The 23,569-nt window shown below is 36.4% G+C and overlaps 1 protein-coding gene and 1 non-coding gene across 2 annotated transcripts in view; both read right to left on the bottom strand.

The window, feature by feature from the left end:
- The window catches only part of LOC133523818 (tRNA dimethylallyltransferase), a 368,157-nt gene that overhangs the window by 131,513 nt on the left and 213,075 nt on the right, over positions 1-23,569 (bottom strand). The window lies entirely within an intron of this gene.
- Positions 19,646-19,719, bottom strand: Trnat-agu (transfer RNA threonine (anticodon AGU)). Its single transcript has one exon. It is a non-coding gene; the product is annotated as a tRNA-Thr (tRNA).

Raw genomic sequence — 23,569 nt, 5'->3', positions numbered from 1 at the left:
GCCTTTAAATTTAATTAAATGTATTTGTATTACCTACAAGCACGTTATATTCCATTTATTATTAATATACGTGTTATATTTGCACACGTGCGTTTTATCCAAAATACAATGAAAACATTTAATTACATTTATAGCAGTCTGTTCCATTATCAAATCTTAACAAATTTTACATAATACATCTTTACTCATATTAAAATTATAAGCACATTAAAATGATATAAAACATATGAATGAAAAATATATAGTTTACCATCATGAAATTAAAAATTTTAACTTTCCTAACAGTCGCTTCTATGAAAGTATGAACCTAGGTTAAATACTTTTACAGTACATATGGGGCTACTTTATAGCACTAGTGCGAGAAGTAGCATATTACGTTACTGTGTCGAACATTTAAAGGGCCATATGTACTGTAAAACGTTGTACGATACATGTGCGAATAGGTAATTCGCAACTCGTGTCGATTTAAAACACTCCCTTCGGTCGTGTTTTAATTTATCGCCACTCGTTTCGAATTTCCTATTTTTCGCACTTGTATCGTAATGTACTATTACAATACATATGGTGCTACTTTACCGCACGAGTGCGAAGATTAGTATATTACGTTACTGTGTCGAACATTTAAAGGGCCATATGTACTGTAAACGTTGTACGATACATGTGCGAATAGGTAATTCGAAACGAGTGGCGATAAATCAAAACACGACCAAAGGGGGTGTTTTAAATCGACATCAATTCAGATTGAAATGGGGTCATCAGTAGGCCTACTTCGAGGCGACATGCGTAACGTGCCTACGACATAACTTTACAAACCGTTGCTAGGCGCGCTTGTAAATTAGAGTTTCGAATGCAAAATAATATAGTTCACGAAGACGCGAGCCTTGACACGTATTGTCATGTTATTAAAGGTTAGATTTGACTAATCTGCGCGTCATCGTGGATGACACGTACTATAGAGTCCTAAGTAACTCCTCTGGAGTTGCAGGCATACATAGGCTACGGAGACTGCTTACCATCAGGCGGGCCGTATGCTTGTTTGCCACCGGCGTAGTATAAAAAAAAAACTTTTTTCCGATTTGATTCAAAGAATATTTTACTTCGTCATCATTACTAACAAATAATGATGATAATCAAAGATACAAAATGAAAATCTTAAAATCTACGTACAAAAATCTTAACCTAAATTAAAAACTAACAAACACAAAAACTTGAGATTTGACTCCCCCCCCCCCATAATCACACGTGAGATCTTTCAAATTTCGTATTTATTTTTGAGTATAAATACGTTTGATTTAGGTATTAAACAAAACACATTTGCTTTACTATTTTTATTAAGAGTATGAGGCAGCAAAGATGGCGGGGATCCTTAATATATCTAAAGATACTAAATAATTTAACATCTAATCATGGATTTTAATATATAAGTAGATGAATTGTGTCAGATTCTGGCATATTTTAGTCTATAGAAACATGTTTTACTTTAAATTCATTTGCTTGTCTCAAATTTATTCAATATTTTTTGCTCGACAAAAATTACTTGGTATTTGTTAAAAACCCCCTCTACATTTCCTGCTACATAAAGTCTGTCTGGAAGAGATCGCTTTTTAACGATAAGACCGCCTGTTGTTACCTGGTTCTATTTTTCTTTAAAATTTATTTGTAGTTTTACACATACCTATGTAAAAGGTATAATTATTGGTGCAATAAAGAATATTTACTTACTTACCCCCTCTCACACGTGAGATTTAGTGAGATTCAGCTTGACCCCCTCCCCCCCTGGAGTCCTCACGTAATTAATGGAGGCCTTCTTTCTAGGCGCGAAACTTCAGTCAACAAGGCCTCATTTCGAAATGTGTTAAAAGTCTATATATAAATATTCAAATAGTTTGCGTCTGGGACAAATTCAATGTTGATCTGTACCGTAGGCTGATGAATTATGAACTTTATTTAAACGACATAAGGTATACTAAAGATCAGTTTAAGTGATGTTAGCGCAAGGTGACCAGGCCGTATTGTAAAAGGCCTATCAATGATATAACACCCGTGATATGATACAACAATTGGACCCGGGTACGTCCTTAAACTACGTCCACAAGAGAGGTATGGGCATTGTGAATTTAATCTCGCTCTGTGTGGTAGGACACAGCACAGCGGATGTCATTCCAGATCTAGAGCAGAGCCCAACTGGGGAACCTCCACCTTACGGACGGACGGACGGATCTCATGAACCGTGATAGCTGAAAGAACGAACACTTGAACGAAGAAGAACAGTTGAAATTTTCACAGATGATGTATTTCTGTTGCCGCTATAACAACAAATACTTAAAAGTACGGAACCCTCGGTGGGCGAGTCCGACTCGCACTTATCCGATTTTTTAGAAACTGGCCGAATGCATACCTCCTTCTATAGATATATGTAGAAACTGCGGGGAATTTGGCCAGAAATGACACATAAATTGGATCATAAAAATACCGAAACGTTTCCGGTTACAGCGAACAGTGACATTAGTGACCATCAATGAGCCAAAGACCGGCTAGAATTACAATATGCGTAATACCGTCTCACGTGCTATGTATACATTAATATGCCGCGTGACGACAATGCCGATATTTAGCCATTCACAACGCCGGCCTCAGTCAAGTACAATGACATGATCAAAGACAGATGATTAATAGAAACTACCCATATGCTGAGAAGACCCGACAGATCATGTTAGCGGCTTAATGAAAATCATTAAATGGAAAAGCAGCATTCCATTAAAATATCGCAATCGCATAGAAATTGAATTGAATTTGAATACAGGTGGATTGTTATAGTAAATTTTGTAGCCACAATAAATTTACTTCCATCTTTCGACACATGATTAAAACTTTTAGAACGCCATTTGACTTTGATCCTTATTCTTTCACTGATATGTGTTAAATTTGTTAAATATCATAAAGTGGCGCCATTGACGTGATAATGTCAAGTTTAAGTTTCTGATTTAGTTCACAAGATGGCAGACCCTCCAACGTGCACGGTCCCTAATATAGCCAAAACCCCCTTGTGAGAGTTGTGAGTGAGCCTGTATCCAGCAGACATGGATAATTACTTACGGTTGCCATATTTACCGTGGAAAACTCGCGCTGTTATTCTGATAGCCGTTGCAGTCCCTAATGGACTTTGCCATCTCTAGTTTTCTAAAGTTACACTAAGGTGTAATCATTTTAAGTCATTAAGTATGTAAAGGTTGCAAAGAATAGACTATAATTCAAAGTGTAGTACGCGAATCCCCAGGGTTTCGACAGAAATCGTAAAAGGATTCGCGACAAGCGAAAAGTAACCCATAACCAGACTTTCTTCACCCCTCGAGCGACCTAATAATACACGTGTGATACTAACTCAAACTGGCTAGTAGCGACTCAGTAATCTTGTATCACACGTTGTGTTACTATAAATTGCTTTGCATCTCTTTTTTGTGTGGTAGCTTTCGATGGGTTAAATACAGAGTGCGTGATTTTCGTTCATCATGTGGTCCGCAGTCATCTGTAAAATTGATTAGGGGTACGCCGGGTAAAAAGTTTGAGGAACCCCGGGCTAAAAAGAGTTACACATGCACATTACAAGACTACTGCCAGTCTTAACTATTTAATGGTCTCTGTGCCGGCCTTCATGTTTCGTCTATTCGCGAAACCTCTTGAATATATTATATTTCATCTGCATGTCCGTCTGTCTGGCCTCGGCTAGTTCAATAAAACGCTATCGATATCAATCTTTATGAGTATGACGAACGTGTGTACTATGTATGGTTTGTTACCCAAGAGAGCCCTAAGTAGGGCAATGAAAACCTCAATAGAAGTTACCAATAGGTTAGCCTAAACAATTTAATTACACATTAAGGCAGCACGCCAAAAACCCTCTCAACACTGAATATGTTTAGTAACACAAGGCGCCAAGATACATACTTATAATAGTATTCAAACCGTACAAATAAAGCACGTATTTTCATCTAGATTTTTTGTCTTTTTGGGCCCATTTTTGTACAACAGATTAAATGAAAAACTAATAGTCGAATACTTAAATAATGTGACAACATTATTCAAAAAAATCGGCCAAGAGCATGTCGAGGTCTCGAGATCTATAAATATATAAAATCGGTCGTTGGGATTCCAATGCGGATTTATTAGATTTTTCGCAAGATTTTATTGTACTAGTATGTCCATAGGTCGGAAGAAATCACGCGATTAAAAAAGTTGTAAGGGTTTTTTTTGTAGTAAGAGTAGATTTTATAACATCAAAAAAAAATAAAGTGAATAAATAAAGTGAATAATTGCGAGATCCCAATTTTCGGTAGGTACATTTAATGAACGCAAAGATCTCAAATGTTTGGAAATATTATCGCACAGACCTCTAAGACCCGAAGGAGTTGACGGTACCGGTTCCACGTCGAACAAGGCTCGCGTGTTGGTGGATTTGGTCGAAAACTTTTAATTTATTTAAATAATAATTGTGTGTAGTTTTCGCAACTTTTTATTTTAATTTAATTTACAACGAATGCATGAATTTGTAATGTAATGTAATGTATATGGTGACATTTTACTTAATTTAATTTTAGTTATGACAGTAGTATTATTTTTGTGTATTGTTAATATCTAAATGTATATAATTGTTCTAGTATATAAGCGCCTTGGTTTTTGTTGACTGTAATGCTTATATATTTTGTTTGCGTATAAAATAAATAAATAAAAGGATCTAACTTGCAGTTATTCGGGTATTTGCAATTACTCATAAATTTTATACCCTGTACTGTATGTATATTCATATCCTATTTATGTCACGAACTGCCATTGTAAGAAGTCGAATTAGCCAAAGCTAGCCTATCAACCGCCTACGCACGTGCGTGAGATCTGTAAATATAGAAAACCGGTCGTTTGGATTCCAATGGGGATTTATTCGATTTTGCGCGAGGTATTTTTATTGTATATGTCTGTAGGTCAAGCTCGTCGTCAAGCGTTTTACACGGCCCATACAAAAAAAGTTAGGTTTATGTAGGAAGGAAGACTTTTTGCTAACCTAACTCAAAAACGGCTGAACTGATCATGTTCGCTATGGCTTTAATTAAAAGTATTTATTAGGCTTTTAATTTTTTTTTCTTCTTTTTTTAATCCATGGTTCAGGGGGCGACATATTTTTTTCTTTTGGGCCGATTATTTCCAAAAATAATCGCTTTATAAAAAAAAATGTTTTTGAAGTCCTTTATTAATTTTAAAAGACCTATCTAACGATGCCCCACATCATTCGGGTAAAAGCAAAAACAAAAATTAAAAAATTACCCATAGGCCAGAGAGCCATTGGGAGTTGTCGCATTTATAAATGTGGTTACGTATTTTTCATGTCACTATATGATGTTACTATAAATGTTGTATTGACTTGTAAAAGAGCCCTCGAGGCCTACTTGCAGAATTAATTTTTGAATTTTGAATTTTGGAGGTATCCTAAAACAAAAAATATTTTGTACTAAGTATATTTTCTGTTCTGTCGCCATGTACCTATGATTTATGTACCCATGCCAAATTACAGCTTTCTAGCACTAACGATCACGGTGCAATGTCGCGGACGGACGGACAGACGGACATGGCGAAACTATAAGGGTTCCTACGGAATAGTTGACTACGGAACCCTAAAAATAGGAGTTTTCTAAAATATTTTTTTTAAACCAGATCCCATCAAAAATATTTTCATGTAAAATTTTGCCAAGATGAAAACATAAGGTTCGCAGTGTCAAAAAGTTATCAGATCTCATGTAGAGCCATGTGAAGCTTGTAGAGACTCTACAAGCTTCACAAAATCTACACCTTAGTCAAAATAATTATGTAGCTTGGCCGTTTTGGTACCGTCACAACAGCGTAAGGTGAAAATTTTATTCACTATTAGTGAGCTGAACGAAACTAAATACACCAGGATCTGTGAAAATCAGGGCTTAATTTTTTTTTGTAAAATCTTAAATATTAAAAACAATGAAAACATTTCGATAACCAACCTCTAGTACACAAAATATAGGTTTCTTAAGCTGCTGGTCTTACCTGAAACAAAAAAATTTAGAATAAGTTACACCATTTATATGCAATTAATTGAAGATTTGCTAAATAAAATGATGACAAGATGTCTCCAGAGAATGAGCTTCATTGATTTCTCGTATCGTATGTACCGTACATATAAAAAAAAAGTTAATAGTCCTATGAATTTCGCTCGCGAGTCGTATTTTTGCTACCTATAGTTGTAACAGCGCCATCTACCAGGATATTTGGTAATCAATACAATATAATTATATAGATTTCTAAGAATGGGATAAGATCATAGATGACGATTGTATACATGTGCTATACCGCGTGCGCCCGTGATGGAAATAACATATGCAATGAAAAAAATGTTACGCAAAGTAGGGGTAGATATATGATAGATAGATAGATAAAGCGTTTATTTGTTTGCTGCAAATACACACAATTTAAAAACACATAGGCAAACAGAGAAATACACAAATAACAAAGTACCTACACAATAAATTAAAACAAAATACAGAATCTTATAAATATTATAAACAAACAGGAATAGTGGAATAATAGTAGTTACAATGTGTGCATTGCAGCAACAACAAAAGGGGGCCGACTCAGCTATACGCTTCACTCTCTCGAGCAAAGCACTGGTATTCTGTCGGAACCCAGATCACGTGGTGAGTGTGATGTAAAAGTGTGGATGAAGTGGTAATAAAATACTAAATATGATCAGATTTTAAAAGTGATAATTGTTTCTAAATAAAATAAATAAATGAAATAGTACCGAGAAAGAAAACTGGGTACTGATTATATCCGCTACTTGACGCTAGATGTCGACTGCAAAAATAATAAGCGTATTGGTAAGAAAACTAATGTATGGGGTAAGGTTATACTTACTAATTTCTCTATGCTACGAGGTACATTTATGAAGAAAGGTTAACATTTAGTGATGTGTGTCAGATTATTATCAGTCATATGGACCGTTTTTCGAAGTCATAAATGTATTGAGAGCTTCGTCTATACGCCGCGGGCCAATTAAGCCCGACAGATTTTAACCACAAATTCCTGAGGTCATAAGGAGCAAAACATTTTATAATAGTTTTGGCCAAGAAAAAAAATTTTTTGACAAAAAAAGAATATTGCGTTTTCTGCGCGCGACACGTTATTTATTTTTACACCTGGGTAAAAAAAAACATTACAAGGAATAAGTAAAGTTTTTTTTATTGACAGATAAAAATTGCGAGTTTCTGTCTGTAGGTATGTTTAAACCAAATCCCATAATAATAGTGTCACAGCTAAAAAGGCGTTTTTCACTAACTTATAACAGAAGCAAATTTTCACATTTTTTTTTATTATCTCTAAAACGAGATCGATTTCAGGAAACTTTGTATGACATTTTCATTTCATTTCATTTCATTTATTTCATGCAAAAAACCATGGTTATGAAAGGTGTTATATAAAAATTTTGGTACATTGGTCACCCTGCAAGGGCGTAGCACTGTCTTAAAAGCTAGTTTAAAGCTAAAGTACATTTATACAACAAAAAAAAATATGTTTAAATCGATAGTTGCAGTCTTTATTTTAGTCTCTAAATGCGGTCAAGTATACACCTTTAAAATCTGACGGGTTTTATTGGCCCACAGTGTATATCTTCCATCACTATATTAATTGTATACAAGTCGAATAGACAAGCAAAATCCAAGGACGCAATTAGGTAAAATAGCCCAACTTTGTATGCAAATGTCATACGCGTACGCCCTGCGAATGTCTATACGTACATAATGTGCATAAATAATATATGTACGATTGTATTGTTAATAGGACACGTATTGGGCAGGAAGGGAACAAGGTTACCGGGTTATGGGTGGAAGGTATTCATAATATAAATTTACATACTTTTGGAATCATTTCATTCGCCAAAGGCTTTGGTCGAGTACTAAAAATTGAGGTGTTGGTGATATATAATATCACGGTTGTTTTATTTCGAACCCATCGGCGGTCCTTCTTCAGCTCGCGTTGGCTGCACGTCGCCCGCTTCAACGCTCGTTGCCCACACAAAAAACGCAAAAGTCAAGTGAGTGTAGCCGTGATATTTAAATATTTTAGATGATGTCTCACGAAAGTTTAATGTCGATTAGGTTAGGGTTATTTTTGCAAGTTCGATAAATATTTTTTTGCAAAAATAATACCATACCATGACCGTACCGAACTAATGGTCCACAAACGGCCCGATTCGAAGAATGATTAAGACACGTTTAAGATCTTGGAAAGATGTTTAAAAGATCGATAACTAAACGACATGTCAAAATTGACGTTTATTTCGATTCCGCTGTGTTCCCAATAAGATCTATCCACGATATTTCTAACGTCAAAGTGACATTGGTTGCCCGAATCGAGCTGCTTCTGACAATTAAGTATACGAAATACAAACGATATCTAAATGAGAACTTATCTAAACCAGAACTTATCGTTATCGTATCTCATTCTTCGAATCGGGCCGACAAACGTAATTATAGATCGTGTCATTCACGAAGACGCGTCCCTTGACTCATATTGTCATATTATTAAAGGTTAGATTCGACAAATCTGCGCGTCATCAAACTACTGGGTCGATTTCTATCAAACATAGCCAAGAACCAGAGCAAGAAAACTCGCTCTCGCGTAAAAAAAAACCGCAACGATCCATCCGTTCGAGAGCTACGACCACAGACACACAGACAAACTTTGACGTCAAACATATAACACCGCTTTTTTGAGCCAGGGGCACTAAGAATGGTACTATCAGTGGTGTCACTCACGAATTCGAGCCAATCGTCCAGTCTAATGGCTCCTCTACATGATGGCCCAGCGTAGGCCAGTCCTAGGGACGCATTTATGCGATAGAGGGAGCAAGTGATATTGCTATCTCATTTCACCGCATAGCTGCGTCCCTTGGACTGGCCTACGCTGGGCCATCGTGTAGAGGAGCCCTAACGCAACTAGTTGCGACCGATCGCGCGCGTGATGCGAACTCGTCAACCAATCGCGTTGTGGCGTTAGACTGCACGATTGGCTCAAAAAAGTACAAGTAGTAGAAGTAGTAAAAGTAGTAGTAGTAAAGTGGTAGTAGTAAGTAGTAAGTTGGTTGATTGGCGAATTCGTGTGCGTGACACCGCTGTACTGGCCCCAATCTTATTGCCCGTAAGGCGCGTCCTTAGATATCTATCAACAATGGTTAAAAAAGCTTCCATTATTGGTGTAACTCTCCAATACAAAAAAAAGTACAGAAAATTAAGTAAAGTCTAAAAAAAATCCGAATGTCTAACTTTTACACAGAGTTTTTCAGTTTTCTTGACATCCTTAAGTAACAACCAGCTGCCATGAGTTACCCCTTCACTAAACCTATATTTAAACAGCTATATAAAGGTTCCATTAATATCACAGCCTTGTTTCCTTAGCTAAAAGCCCAAATGTGCCAGCGGAACTCTAAATACTTGCACCAATTAAGCACACCTCGGGTTCCGGTATACAGGGTGGAGCTTTAGTGAGACAATTTACTACAAGTACCTACCTAAAAAACGTCAACTTATAGTAGGAGATACGTTACAAGGAATATCCACCCTCATTTGTTATTAATTTGATAAGAAATAAATAATATTGATTTAAATGATATTTGAAATTGATAAGAAATAAATGATACATAATATTCACATTGAACATTGACGCATTGGAAATAGGTTGCCTACTAATAAAATTTCGTACGGACAGAAGAAAAATATTTGTTACTATTTTTTTTGTTATTTAGTCCAAGTCGTCCTGCGCCTTCTATGGTGTACCGTGGCTCCAAATGGTAAGAAAATGCCAATGGACAGGGTCGAGTGGAGAAAACGAGGCATATGCCCAGTAGTGGGAAACTAAAGTAGGCTAACAAAAAAAATATTATATCAAATGAAAGCTTATTTTATATATAATCTAATTGTAATAATAAAGTTGGTCCAGTCCATATTTGCATAGATTAACCGATTTTTTTTTTATGGAAAATCTAGGCAAACAAAGTAAAATAACCGGCCAAGAGCATGTCGGGCCACGCTCAGTGTAGGGTTCCGTAGTTACTCTTCTGTCACAATAAGCTAAACTGGAGCTTAAAGTATAGTAAATTGTTAACCAAGGGATGAAACGGTACCTTTCACCTGAGTTAAACAAATAGGCAAATTTGCATAATCAGTACCTAATTAAAATAAGTCTTTTTACTATGAAGGGAAAACTTTTTGCGATAACTCAAAAACAGCTAAACTGATCATGTCCGCTATAGTTTTCATTTAATGTCTTTCTTAAGCTCTACTTTCACGATTTTTTTCACATTTTTTGGACCTATGGTTCAAAAGTTAGAGGGGGGGGGACACATTTTATTTTTCTTTCGGGGCGATTATCTCCGAATATATTCACTTTATCAAAAAATGTTTCTCGAAAACCCCTATTAGTTTTGAAAGACCTTTCCAACGATACCCCACACTCTAGGGTTCAAGCGAAAAAAAAATTTCACCCCCACTTTACGTGTAGGGGAGGTACCCTAAAAAAAATTAAATTTCTAGATTTTATTGTACGACTTTGTCGGCTTTATTGATTTATATATCCATGCCAAATTTCAGCTTTCTAGCACTAACGACCACGGAGCAAAGCCTCGGACAGACAGACAGACAGACAGACAGACAGACAGACAGACAGACAGACAGACAGACAGACAGACGGACATGGCGAAACTATAAGGGTTCCGTTTTATGCCATTTGGCTACGGAACCCTAAAAAGCGGCCAAGTGCGAGTCGGACTCGCCCAAGAAGGGTTCCTTTATGACGTATTAAAAAAAAAAACTTAAACTACTAGATCTCGTTCAACATTTTACCACTTTGGACACACATTTTACCAATTTGGTAGTGTCTCTCGCGCAAACTATTCACTTTAGAAAAAAATTATATTAGGAACCTAAATATCATTTTTGAAGACCTATCCATAGCTACCCCACACGTACGGGTTTGACGAAAAAATTTTTTTTTTTAATTTTATGACGTATTAAAAAAAACTACTCACTCGATCTCGTTCAAACCAATTTTCGTTAGAAGTTTGCATCGTAATGTATATCATATATTTTTTTTAGATTTTTCATTCTGTTATTTTAGAAGTTACAGGGGGGGGGACACACTTTTTTTCACTTTGGGAGGTTCTCTCGCGCAAACTATTCAGTTTAGAAAAAAATGATATTAGAAACCTTAATATCATTTTTGAAGACCTATCCATAGATACCCCACATGTATGGGTATGTTGAAAAAAAAAATTTTTATTAATTTCATGACGTATTAAAAAAAACTACTTACTAGATCTCGTTCAAACCAATTTTCGGTGGAAGTTTACATAGCAATGTATATCATATATTTTTTTTAGATTTTTCATTCTGTTATTTTAGAAGTTACAGGGGGGGGACACACTTTTTTTCACTTTGGGAGGTTCTCTCGCGCAAACTATTCAGTTTAGAAAAAAATGATATTAGAAACCTTAATATCATTTTTGAAGACCTATCCATAGATACCCCACATGTATGGGTATGTTGAAAAAAAAAAAATTTTAATTTCATGACGTATTAAAAAAAAACTACTTACTAGATCTCGTTCAAACCAATTTTCGGTGGAAGTTTACATGGCAATGTATATCATATATTTTTTTTAGATTTTTCATTCTGTTATTTTAGAAGTTACGGGGGGGGGGGGGGGGGGACACACATTTTACCACTTGGGAAGTGTCTCTCGCGCAAACTATTCATTTTAGAAAAAAATGATATTAGAAACCTCAATATCATTTTTGAAGACCTATCCATAGATACCCCACACGTATGGGTTTGATGAAAAAAGATTTTTTGAGTTTCAGTTCTAAGTATGGGGAACCCCCAAAATTTATTGTTTTTTTTATATTTTTGTGTGAAAATCTTAATGCGGTTCATAGAATACATCCACTTACTAAGTTTGAACAGTACAGCTCTTATAGTTTCGGAAAAAAGTGGCTGTGACAGAATCGGACAGACAGACGGACATGACGAATCTATAAGGGTTCCGTTTTTTGCCATTTGGCTACGGAACCCTAAAAACTGTCTAAACTACAATTTCCATACAAATTTTAGAGACATTTTTTTAGATGTGAGTTGAAACAACCCAAAACACCAGGTTCTGTGAGAATCAGGTCTTCAATATTTTTTTAGAAAACCTTACGTACCTCTATCATTCGCGGTAAATGAACATTAGACTCGTATTATTATTAATTTTTTTCACCTATTGCAAATAAATTACCGTGATGGACAAAAAATAATATTTAAAAAGGGAAATTATTCAGCCAAATACGCAATAAAGCTGATAAAACTTGGTACGGATACGGAACTTGACCCGCCAACATAAAAGCATAGCTTAGATAGCTTTAGAACTTGGCTCATTTAAGATTATTAAACAATTTTAAAAAGGCCCATTTAAAATTGTCCAATAATTTAAAAAGAAACATTTAAGTCTTTACCAAATTCAAAAAAAGACCCATTTAAGATTGTGCCACCAATTTTAAAAAGGCCCATTTAAGATTGTACCAATATTTTTTTTTAATATTGGTCCAATATTAAATAGGTCTTGTTGCTAACCGAACGTGCAGATATGACACTTTGGGTCCCATATACTACGCACCCTTTATGTGTACGTACATGAATTTGAAGGCATTAGAGGAATGCAAAGCTTTCACTGCTTCGTTATAACGAGCTACAATTTTGTCTATGGAACAAGTTATAAGCTTTTTGTGATTTATATATGTTAAAATATTATCAAACCGAGTCTAGCTACAAATTAAAACATATTACAGTAAAAAAGAACTTGTACTTCGAAGATGAAGATGTTCTCCAATTAGTAAATGTTTCTTTGTAGTAAACTCAGTTATTAAACAAGTTTTTTCCGCCATAACCAGGTTTCCGCCCTAAAATGCGCAAGTAATAATGCTCGTGTCAGTAAACCGAGGCGACTTACAAAATGATTGACACGACAGTCCGAACTCCGAACTTAAGTAAAAGGAGGCCTATAATCGCTACCGCTACCGCTTCTACTAAACGCCCTGTTTCACGCACGCAATAATGCTCGCGTCCGTAAACCGACACGTACAAAATGATTGACGCGACAGTCCGAACTTAACCCTTTACCGCATATGCAACCATATATGGCAATTACAATATTGATCTCTCTTAACAGCTATTAAAGTCCAAATTTAAATAAATATATTCTTATGACATGCGTTAAGGGGTTAAATAAAAGGAGACCTGTAGGGCTAAGATGGCCGGCTCTTTATTATTTGTCACCATGCCTGTCACGTTCTAACAAGTATGTAAGCGCGAAAGTGACGGGTATGTGATAAAAATGGAACAATGCTGCCACCGCTTTAATCGCTACCGCTACCGCTTGTGCTGAACGCCCCGATCCGCGCTCGCAATAATGCGCGCGTCAGTAAACCGAGGCGACTTATAAAATGTTTGACACGCGCCGACAGTCCGAGCAGGTGTCGCGGTGTCCATACTGAGAGGGAGCGTTGGGACAGTCCCTAGAAAATTTCCCAGTTTTGTAAATAAACTGTAGTGGCTAGTAAAATGTTTGACATGCGCCGACAGTCCTCCGAGCAGGTGTCGCGGTGTCCATGTTGAGAATGGGCTTTAGGACAGTTCCTAGAAAATTTTCAATGTCGTAACTAAAATGTAGTGGCTTTTACAATGTTCGACGCGCGCTGATAGTCAAAACAGGTGTCGCGGTGTCCATGTTGAGAGGGAGCTTTGGGACAGTCCCTAGAAAATTGTCCAGTTTTGTAAGAAAACTGTAGTGGGTTATAAAAGGTTTGACTCGCGGATTTTATGATTTAAAAGGCAAACGAGCAGACAAATCACCGGATCGTAAGCAATTACCGTTACCCATGGATATCTGCAACACCAAAGGGATTGCAAGTGCCTTTACGCTCTTTTCTCGAAGGTTTGAAGGGTGAATCGGTCCGGATATATCGCGGGCGACAGTTCATTCCACAGTTTAGCTCTGCGAGGCAGGTACTGGAAAAACGCACAATTGAGGACTGCCAACTTTCTAAGTGTTGAACATGGAAATGTTAGCAGCAACAATGAAGCATCATATACAAAAAACGGACTGTCACTTAACCGGTTGCGTGTCTTAACAGCGGTTACATATTACAAGAATTTCAAGAGTTTTTCGGGCCATTTTATATTGGGTAGCATATCTATACTCGAGTTAATATCAGGTGAACTTTTTTTACCCCTTCAGCCTAACCCAAAAACCACCTGATGTCAACTTACTTCACACATCTCATTCCATGCGTTTTTTCCATAGAGATCTAAGGGCCTACCGCGAACCACGTTCGACGAGTTGCCTCTCTGTTGCACTTGAAAATTCGTACGTAAGTGTGACAGGGTGGCAACACGTCGAACGTGGTACGCCGTAGGCCCTCTGTAATCTTGAATAATAGCAAAAGTCTCTATCTGGCAAATAGATTTTCGCTTGTATAAAAAATTGCGATAGTAAAAAAAAATCTGCCTAAATATCTAACCTGCCTATGGGATTCTTCAAGAAGCAAGTATTCAGGGTTCTCAAGGATATGGGCGACAATGACCGCTTATCATCAGGCGGCTAGTCTGTTCGTTAACAGACTACTACAATTATGCGTGGACTACCTAAGGTGAAGAGACTTGATTGGATAAATTTCTCAATTTATAATAATACCAAAAACATGGTGACTCCAGTTTTAAAGCTCACCGCACCGCTGCCTCGCGTTAGACGCACTTCGATCCAACCTGCCCGGCCCCACCATCCCTATTAAACCCGCTTCCCCCTCCTCTCCCCATACAACTGTCAACTCAAGCAAACAATCTCGGAGCTCAACTTATGGTGGCTAAGTCAATTTGGTTCCAAAATGTGTTGTCACTTGAAACTTAAAAGGGCCTATGTGCCAATATAATGTATGGGATGTAACTCCTTTCGTTTTTGAGGTATAGAAATTATGCGATAATACACAACACGGTAGTTTTTGGTTTTTTGTAAATAATTGACGTGAGAACTAGCACCTAATTAGGTGATTTCTGGATTTATGTTGAAATGTACGTTTTGAACCCTTTATATTTTATGTAACCGTTTTTCGTGCTTTTTGGTTTAAACGACTTTGACGATTAAAATTTTGGACGTGGTTTGTAATTAATATGTAAATTGCAATTGTATGTATTGTTTTTATCCCTATATTCGTCTATATATTTATGACGTTATTCATAAACGAGTTACTGGCCGAGAAGGAGATGGCATTATGACCCGATTCGCCACTTAGTTTTGCGGCAAGTATAATACAATTGGTCGAACAGTAATTTTTGGAGAAATTACCAAGAACTGTCAGGATTTTTTGTGTAAGGTAGAAGTACTAGTGCTCGACGCTGCACTAGTACTCGACATGGGCACTTTATGTCAAAGTGACAAGGATTAAGTTCGAATACAGAAAAATCTTCGTTGTTCAAATTTAACCTTTATTTCCATGAAATAAAGTGCCCATGTCGGTGACTAGTGCAGCGTCGACCACTAGTACTTCTACCTTAATGTCCGGACTGTTTTCAGTATATTCCATTTATCATATAGCGACCCTATACAATGGAACAGAACGACGATAAAAAAACCTTTTCTCCTCATATCGTTGCGAACGGGAAAATCCCCAGCAAGACCTTAAGGCTACATACGCACTTAGCGGTTGGCCGTAATGCGGCTGGCCGTCCTGCTGACCGCGGGTTGCGGATGCAGTTGCGGCCAACCGGACGGCCAGCCGTAGCGCGGCCAGCCGCATAATGCGTACAGCGACCGCGCGGTTGAGCCATTTCCAAAATTTATGTACACGTGCGCGCGAGCAGCCGCAAACTGGCAACCGCAGTGGATCCGCGTAGTGCGCACAGCTACCGTCCGGCTGTCCGCCAGTCGGGCCGCAGCGCTCCGAGCGACCGGAGCGGATGGGCGGCAGCCGGATTGCAGTGCGTATAGGTAATACGGTTTACATACAATTTTGAGGTTCCGGTTAGCCGAGCGGTCATCCGCAGTGCGGGCAGCCGCACAGTGCGTACATACCCTTAACTTTTTGCCGCACTGTACATGCAACGTTTAAACTTTTAATTCTTATTCCAACTCAAAGACGTTAAATCTAAAAAAAGTAAAAGTATAACAACTTCCTTTAAAAACGTAGCCAATTAACGCTTTCGTTTATTAATTAAATTAAAAAAATATATATATATCGTTATTTCATGTTCGAGTGATTCGCGGCGAAGATTTTGATAAGTTAATTAAGGGTTGCTATTCGTATAACTACCAGAATATTCCACGCAGTGTTACCAGTATGAAATGATATCCAATTATATATACGGTCGAGGAACTTGATTCTTTAACAGTTTACGGTTCACTTTACACGGCATAGGTATGAACTAGTAAATTAACTTGTACCGAAAATTGCTAAAGAATCGATTTCCTCACACTAAAGAATCAATTTCTAAAAGAATTTAGGTACCTCAATGATGATATATGCTGTATAGTTGTTACATATTTGCTGTGACTTTTATAGCTTATTTGTGTGCTGCTGGGCAAAGGCCCTCCCCTGTCCCTTTCCAATCCTCTCTGTGCTGAGCAAGATCTTCTAGGACTTTTTTCAAAAAAAAAGAGACGCGTCATGATCGCTTATCTTAAGTCTCAACCACTTTTACATGTAATGGGGTCATATCCTTTCAACACGTCAACCCCCCATTTATAACCCAAAACATGGCTCATGGAAAAAGTAAAATTGATCAATCTAATATAATAAACGGGGAATTAAAAATTATATCTTGAAATCATTACAAAGATGTAAAATGTAAAGTTCCAAAGTTAAATGCTTTTTCTTTTAAATTTTCATTTGAATTGTCTACAAACAGAATCTCATGAACTAAATGGTAATTTATTAAGTTCGTAAGTTATTAAATCACAAAGATGTCAAATCGTTTAGAGTTACTCTGGTGCATTTGAGCATAACGCTCTCCTGTCGTACGAAGAGAATATAACGTCCAAGATTGTACTATTGATAGCACGCCAGTTCCAACTTTTGATTGTGACAACCATTGACATATACCTAAGGACGGGCCTTACGGGCATTAAGAATGGTGCTAGTTCAGTGGTGTCGCTGACGAAATCGAGTCAATCGTGCAGTCTCACGCAACGAGTTGCGACCAATCGCGCGCGTGTTGCGTACTCATCAACCAATCGCATTGTGGCGTTAGACTGCACGATTGGCTCGAATTCGTGTGCGTGACACCGCTGTACTAGTGTACTGGCCCCATTCCTATTGGCCGTAAGGCCCATGCTTAGATATATGTCAATGGTGACAACGCAAGGGAGTGTTTATAATTCCAAAGTCACCCTATTCGGGTTTGAGTCTGGATATGTCATGATATCGCATTTACAAAACTAGGTAGGTAGTTGTCACGCCTCGAGTTCTAAAGTAAGAGAAAAAAAAAACATTTTCATTAGGAGAAACCATTATTGCAATTTTTTTTTCATTCCCTACTTTTGATGGATTTATTTTATTTTATTCATTTGGCTCACAAACAAGTTACAGACAATAGCGGAAATTACAGTATTAACATACAGTTCAGATCTAACTATTAAAAAAAAAAATTAAAAATTAAAATTATTTATTTTCGTAAAATATACAGGTGTTTATAAAGTAGGGGATAGTGCTACTCGTACCCGGTAAGCAAAATTTGCCTGTATTGGGCAACACCGCTCTTCCTTAATTTACAGATTGTCACACGAAAATTTAAGTAAGTCTAATAATATATACTATAAATCTAAACATGTGTGCACAGAAGGATAAGGACATATATAATTACAATTTATCGCTAGAGAGGTGAGATGTCATTTCTACGCTAGATAATAGACAAAAAGGTAAAATAAACAGTAGCAACATTTAGCATATTCACAAACTAAGCACAAACTAAGTCTAAAACTAAAACTAAATTATACGGATATTTTAATTTGATTAAACAATAAGCGTTTACGAAAAGTAATTGTGAACGCAACTTATGGACATAACATTTTGCGGATTTTATTTTTGAATGTGGGTAAGCTACATTCAAATATATTCAAATATATAAAATATATTTATCTACAATACCTACAACAAAATCAGTACAATAATAATAGGTTCACAAGTGAACGGTAGCCATTGTACTGATGCTTTCTAGCCGGAGGATTATCCATTGTGGTGAGACCCTGACATTTACATGTTGCCCCAAACGCCCCCTTTGCGCGGGATCCCTCAACCGCGTGAACTTACTTATCTGAGCTTAAGATCTTAATTATATTACATAGAATACGTTGCTTCAATATTTTATTATTTAATTCTCTCTCAATGTAAGTTTAAAAGTGAAAATGTTTAAACTTGCAATGTTCACAACTACCAAAAGCAATGTTTTTTGGCCCACAATGTTATTACAATTACTGTAGTCTGTGTTCACGTCTAGAATAATTTTAAAGGGGGTTTTTACGTCGATGCAACTGCAATATTTTTAAGCAGTCGCGGTGCAGATGTTTCGTAGGTACTAATGTTTACTTACCGCGATTAATTGTCTGAACATCTGGACGACCGAGCTTTGCTCGGAAAACATATAAAAAATTAAAAGAATGCGCGTTTTACCTGAGATAAGACCTAGCTATAGTAAACACCCCTATAATGGAACAGGCACCAGTAATGGGATGGTATAGAAAAATCCTGTAAAATAAGTAATTATCATCGTTTTTAAACGCTAGCAACATTTTACCATAAACAAAAGGCATGGAGCCGGTCAGGTTTGGTGTTTTATTGATTTTTCTTTATTTTAAAAAATTAATCGCGCCATACATCCCATGACTGGAGCAAAAAAAACATAGTTTTAATTTGCTAATAATATTGAAACCAATTGCAGTATCTTTCATTAAATACATTAAAAATATGAAGGATTGAAACCAATTGCAGTATCTTTCATTAAATACATTAAAAATATGAAGGACGAATAGAACATTTAACTTTTAACGTGGTAGAAATTTTACAGGTGCCGAGAAAATATCAAAATACTCCAAATTTACTCTTAAATGTCCCATGACTGGTGCCGTTAACATAGATGGTGTTTTTCGCCCCCGAAAACCCCCATATAGCAAATTTCATCGAAATCGGTAGAGCAGTTTCCTAGAATATATAAGAATTGCTCGTTTAAAGGTATAGTATATGAATATGATATGATAAACTCCATATAGTTTAGTTTATCATTATTCGTTTGCAGAGTATTAAGAATCTCTAAAAATTTGGCAGAAAATTCACATTTTTTCCCTTAGTTTTCTATAAAAGCATAAACGTACAAAAACCACAATAAAATGTCTAAGAAATGCCACATATATACAGTAAGTCAAATAAAATGGTATTACATTTTCTTAAAGTTAGTTGAACATTATCTTTTCATATTGTTTAATACTAAATACATATAAAAAATAAAATCTTGCATTCGAGAAAAAAATAAAAAACCAAAAAGAATTCCACCATAGGCCCCGACGAGATTCGAACTCGTGATCTCCTGTTTACTAGACAGGCGCTTTAACCAACTAAGCCACGGCGCCGCTTGGACAGTGCAACGAAATTGTGTATCACTTCTCTGGAGCGCGTGAACGCGTCGTCTCATCCTCATGATATCAAGCGACTATCTTACGGTTAATATAATAAGGTCGTTTTTAGGCTAAAAATAATTGTCAATAAGGCGATGCCGCCATAGAGTTGAAAATTAATAGGCGGACTTATAGACAACCGATGTTTAGTCTTAAAGTCTCATAAAAAAAAAAGTACCTATGACACATACGAGTATGTTGATCTCAGGACAGAATTTACTAAGTTCCAGAGTAACCAGTACTGCCTGTATGGTGGTAGGTATGTACTCAGTACAAGTATCAATATCATAAATATGTAGTCTTAGGCAAGTTTGTATAAATACATAGAAAAATTAGGTAATATAAAAATTAATTAATTTTTAACAACCAGAAACGTCTGCGAACGATGCTATTAAGCTTAGAATAAATTTAAAAGTGCAAAATTTAGTCTTGTGTGAGACTTGAACTCACGGCATCTGGAGTACGAGTCTGGAGTGGAGTCACGGTATCCAGAGACCTTGAGTTCAAGTCTCACACAAGACAGTAATTTTTCCACTTAAAAAAAAAAAATTTAGATACGTAGGACTCTCTTTTGAAAGTCTCATTAAAAAAATAATAAGTACAGACGTTATGTTACTAAGAGTAGACTATCGGTACCTATACCCTTTTGATTTTAAGATTTTTTTAGTTAATAGTTGACCGAGCGTTAGCATTAGCAAAGGTCTACGTTTCAATTTGGGCAAAAATGCTTTCTTATGTCCGGCCGGATGTTCTCTGCAGTAGGGCTAAGATGGTCGACTCTTTATCATTTGTCACCATGCCTGTCACGTTCTAACAAGTATGTTAGTGCGAAAGTGACGGGCATAGTGACAAGTGATAAAAATGGAACCATGCTGCTACCACAGGTCGCAATACTCGAGTGGAGAGCAGGTTCTATTCAGTTTTTGTTTTTTTTTAATGGCGGAGCTGTAGATTTATTGAGTTTTAAGTTATGCTCACCAGGTCTGTCTCCAGCTCAGTATAAAAAAATAAAAATCGAAAATTTATTCTGCAGGTAGGCCTTAAAAGCTCTTTTACAAGTCAATACAACATTTATAGTGACATGAAAAATACATAAAAACATTTATAAATACAACAGCCAATACCTGGGTAAACATTACATTATAAATATAATAAAATAATAATAATAATAATCTTAAAGAAAATAATTACTACAATACAACAGAGATGTGTAGTCTCTATAGCAGCGGTTCCTAACCTGGGGATAATTACCTCCGTGGGGCGTAAAACTGGTATTTCAAGGGGGTAATAAGCTTAATTAAAGATAACAAAGATTAAACCTATTAGAAAAACTATTAATGATTATTGGGAGGAGGGGTAAAATCAGGATCCCTAGTTAGTCTAAGGGGGCAGGACTAAAAAGGTTAGGAACCACTGCACTTCACTTTCCCGAATGAAGGTTGAGGGAGGCGATGGCTGAGATACACGTCATACTCGTGAACGGGTGCTGTTTGTGGAGACCGGTCTGTTTAAGCTTACACGGGGTACAGGTTATGTTAAAGTATGTAACTTTACTTTTGAGTGGCATTAACGTGAGATACTTCATTCGGTTCTTGTCTGTTTTAATTTTATGTCTTTTAATTATTTATATAAGAATTCAAGCCTTGGCGACCCTCTAGATCTCTAAGGATAATTTAATATCTTTTTTTATATTTTATCTCTGACACTTAGAGACTTATACATCTCTAAAGAATTTTAGTATTTTATGGTTTTATTTTTTTTATCATAGTTTTTTTGTGTAATTTGACATTTAGAGACAGTATACATCTCTAATAAAGTATTTATTATTTCATCGATTCCATATTTGTAATTGTTTTTTTTTTAATTTTTATTGTTTGTAAAAATGGACATGTAAAAGTGCCCCTGTGGCCTATTTGCTGAATAAATGTTTGATATTTGATATTTGCTCTATGGTTATAAATACATTAAATCTGGACATGTAAAGGGTCCCCAATGTCAGAGTACTAAACTAATAATATTTTTGGGTATTCGCATGCATCCAGACAGGTGGGCTAGTGTAGCTACCAAGTGGATGTCTGAAGATGGGCGCAGATGCGGTACGCCCAGACGGAGATGGTGGGACGGCCTTCCTCAACAACTGGCCTGAAGTTGATGGGCTAGGAAAAAAATGGCAATTTTTTTGTATTTTTCAAGGTAAATAGATTAAATATAGGTACTTTTCAGAGCATCTTAACTGTACCGACATCATAAAAAGATTTTTTATATGTTATAGATTATTTTAAACGGTACAAAAGAATACTAGAATAAAATACGATGGAGCTAGCATTATCATGTAACTGATTTAAGTCCCTTAATAATAAATAGAAAAAAAAAAACGTTTTGTACTAATGTTTATGATTTTGACTCAAATAAATAAAATGGTGGTAAAAACCTACAACTCGGTCTTTGAGGATCTGTTCGAGAAAACCGCCAAATCCCAGAACCCAAGTAGATTAGTATTAGTATTACACAACGTTTTTAAACGCAAATATGAGCTCGCGTGCCCTTGGCCGTGGTGACTGACCCCGCGAGGCTGACGCATTTACAGTTTACACTTCCGCTCAAGACGGGCCCTTAGGTACCTATATACTTAAGGTTGTAGAATATTCATTGTGTTGTACGTTGACTTAACTCAAAATATCTAACTGTGTCTATAAAGTGTAATTATTGATAGTAATTTGTAATTGTATCATTTGTAATTATTTGTGTCCCCGAATGTTATTTGTAAGAATTTATATGTATCTGTTTGTTATTGTATTGTATTGTAGTACGGGCGATTTTCCGCAACTCGACGATTGGCGCCTATTTTGCGTGAAGCTGTTTGTTATATGTTACTTTTAAATTGAATGGCGCATGGAATACGTCTGCAAGGTCTTGGAAACATATTTTCAAATAAAATAAAAATCTACGGAAAAAAAACCGGCCAAGTGCGAGTCGGGCCAAGCCGGCCCCGCATAATCGAAGAATCCGTATCCGTACGTTCATACGATATAAAAAGCCATACTAACTAAAGGACTTATTTCCCCGGCCCTTACCTAAGAATATTTTTGATAAGAAGAGATTTTTTTGGAGAAAAATTTTAGGTCCTAGCATGTACAAAATATTTTTTTGATCTAATCTTTGGATTAAAAAAACTAGAAAGACGACTTGGATACGTTTCAGAGGGATTGGCGCGATCTTGCTCAGCACAGGGAGGATTCGAAAGCGAGATGGGTGGCCTTTGCCCAACAGTGGGACACACATAGGCTAAAAAAAAGACCCATCTATGTATATTTTTGATCTCATGTGTCATACGTTGATATTTACTTTTTTCACTTTAATTTCATGTTTAAGTATGGATTGCCTCCTTAAAAAAATATACGTTTTTAATTTTAACTTTAAACTTACTGGCGCCTCAGAAAATACACCTATATTGAAATGCAATAATCCTAGCCTAGGGGCATTTGATTTCGTTTTCAAGACGGTTGAAAATAACACACTTTATACTTAGTTTAAAATGTTTGCCATGAATAATCAAAAAATATTTAATCTTGATTACATTTTATACACACTAACAACAATAAACATTCAAAGTTGTATAAAATTATCAAAAAACTAAGCCTAAATTAGCCTGAGGTATTGTTCCCCGGACACTGGCCGCGTTCCTTCTCTGCACAGTGAGGCTAAGTTTTTGTGCGAAAAAAGCGCCAGCTCGTAAGTCGCCAGACACCCAGAGTTTAGTTTAAAATGCTTAAAAACATATTTTGTCTTCGCGCATTTGCTCAGA

This window comes from Cydia pomonella, chromosome 12 (assembly GCF_033807575.1).
Source record: "Cydia pomonella isolate Wapato2018A chromosome 12, ilCydPomo1, whole genome shotgun sequence".
NCBI lineage: Eukaryota > Metazoa > Arthropoda > Insecta > Lepidoptera > Tortricidae > Cydia > Cydia pomonella.
The sequence above is the reverse complement of the archived record's forward strand: the minus strand, read 5'-3'. Positions and strand labels throughout refer to the sequence as shown.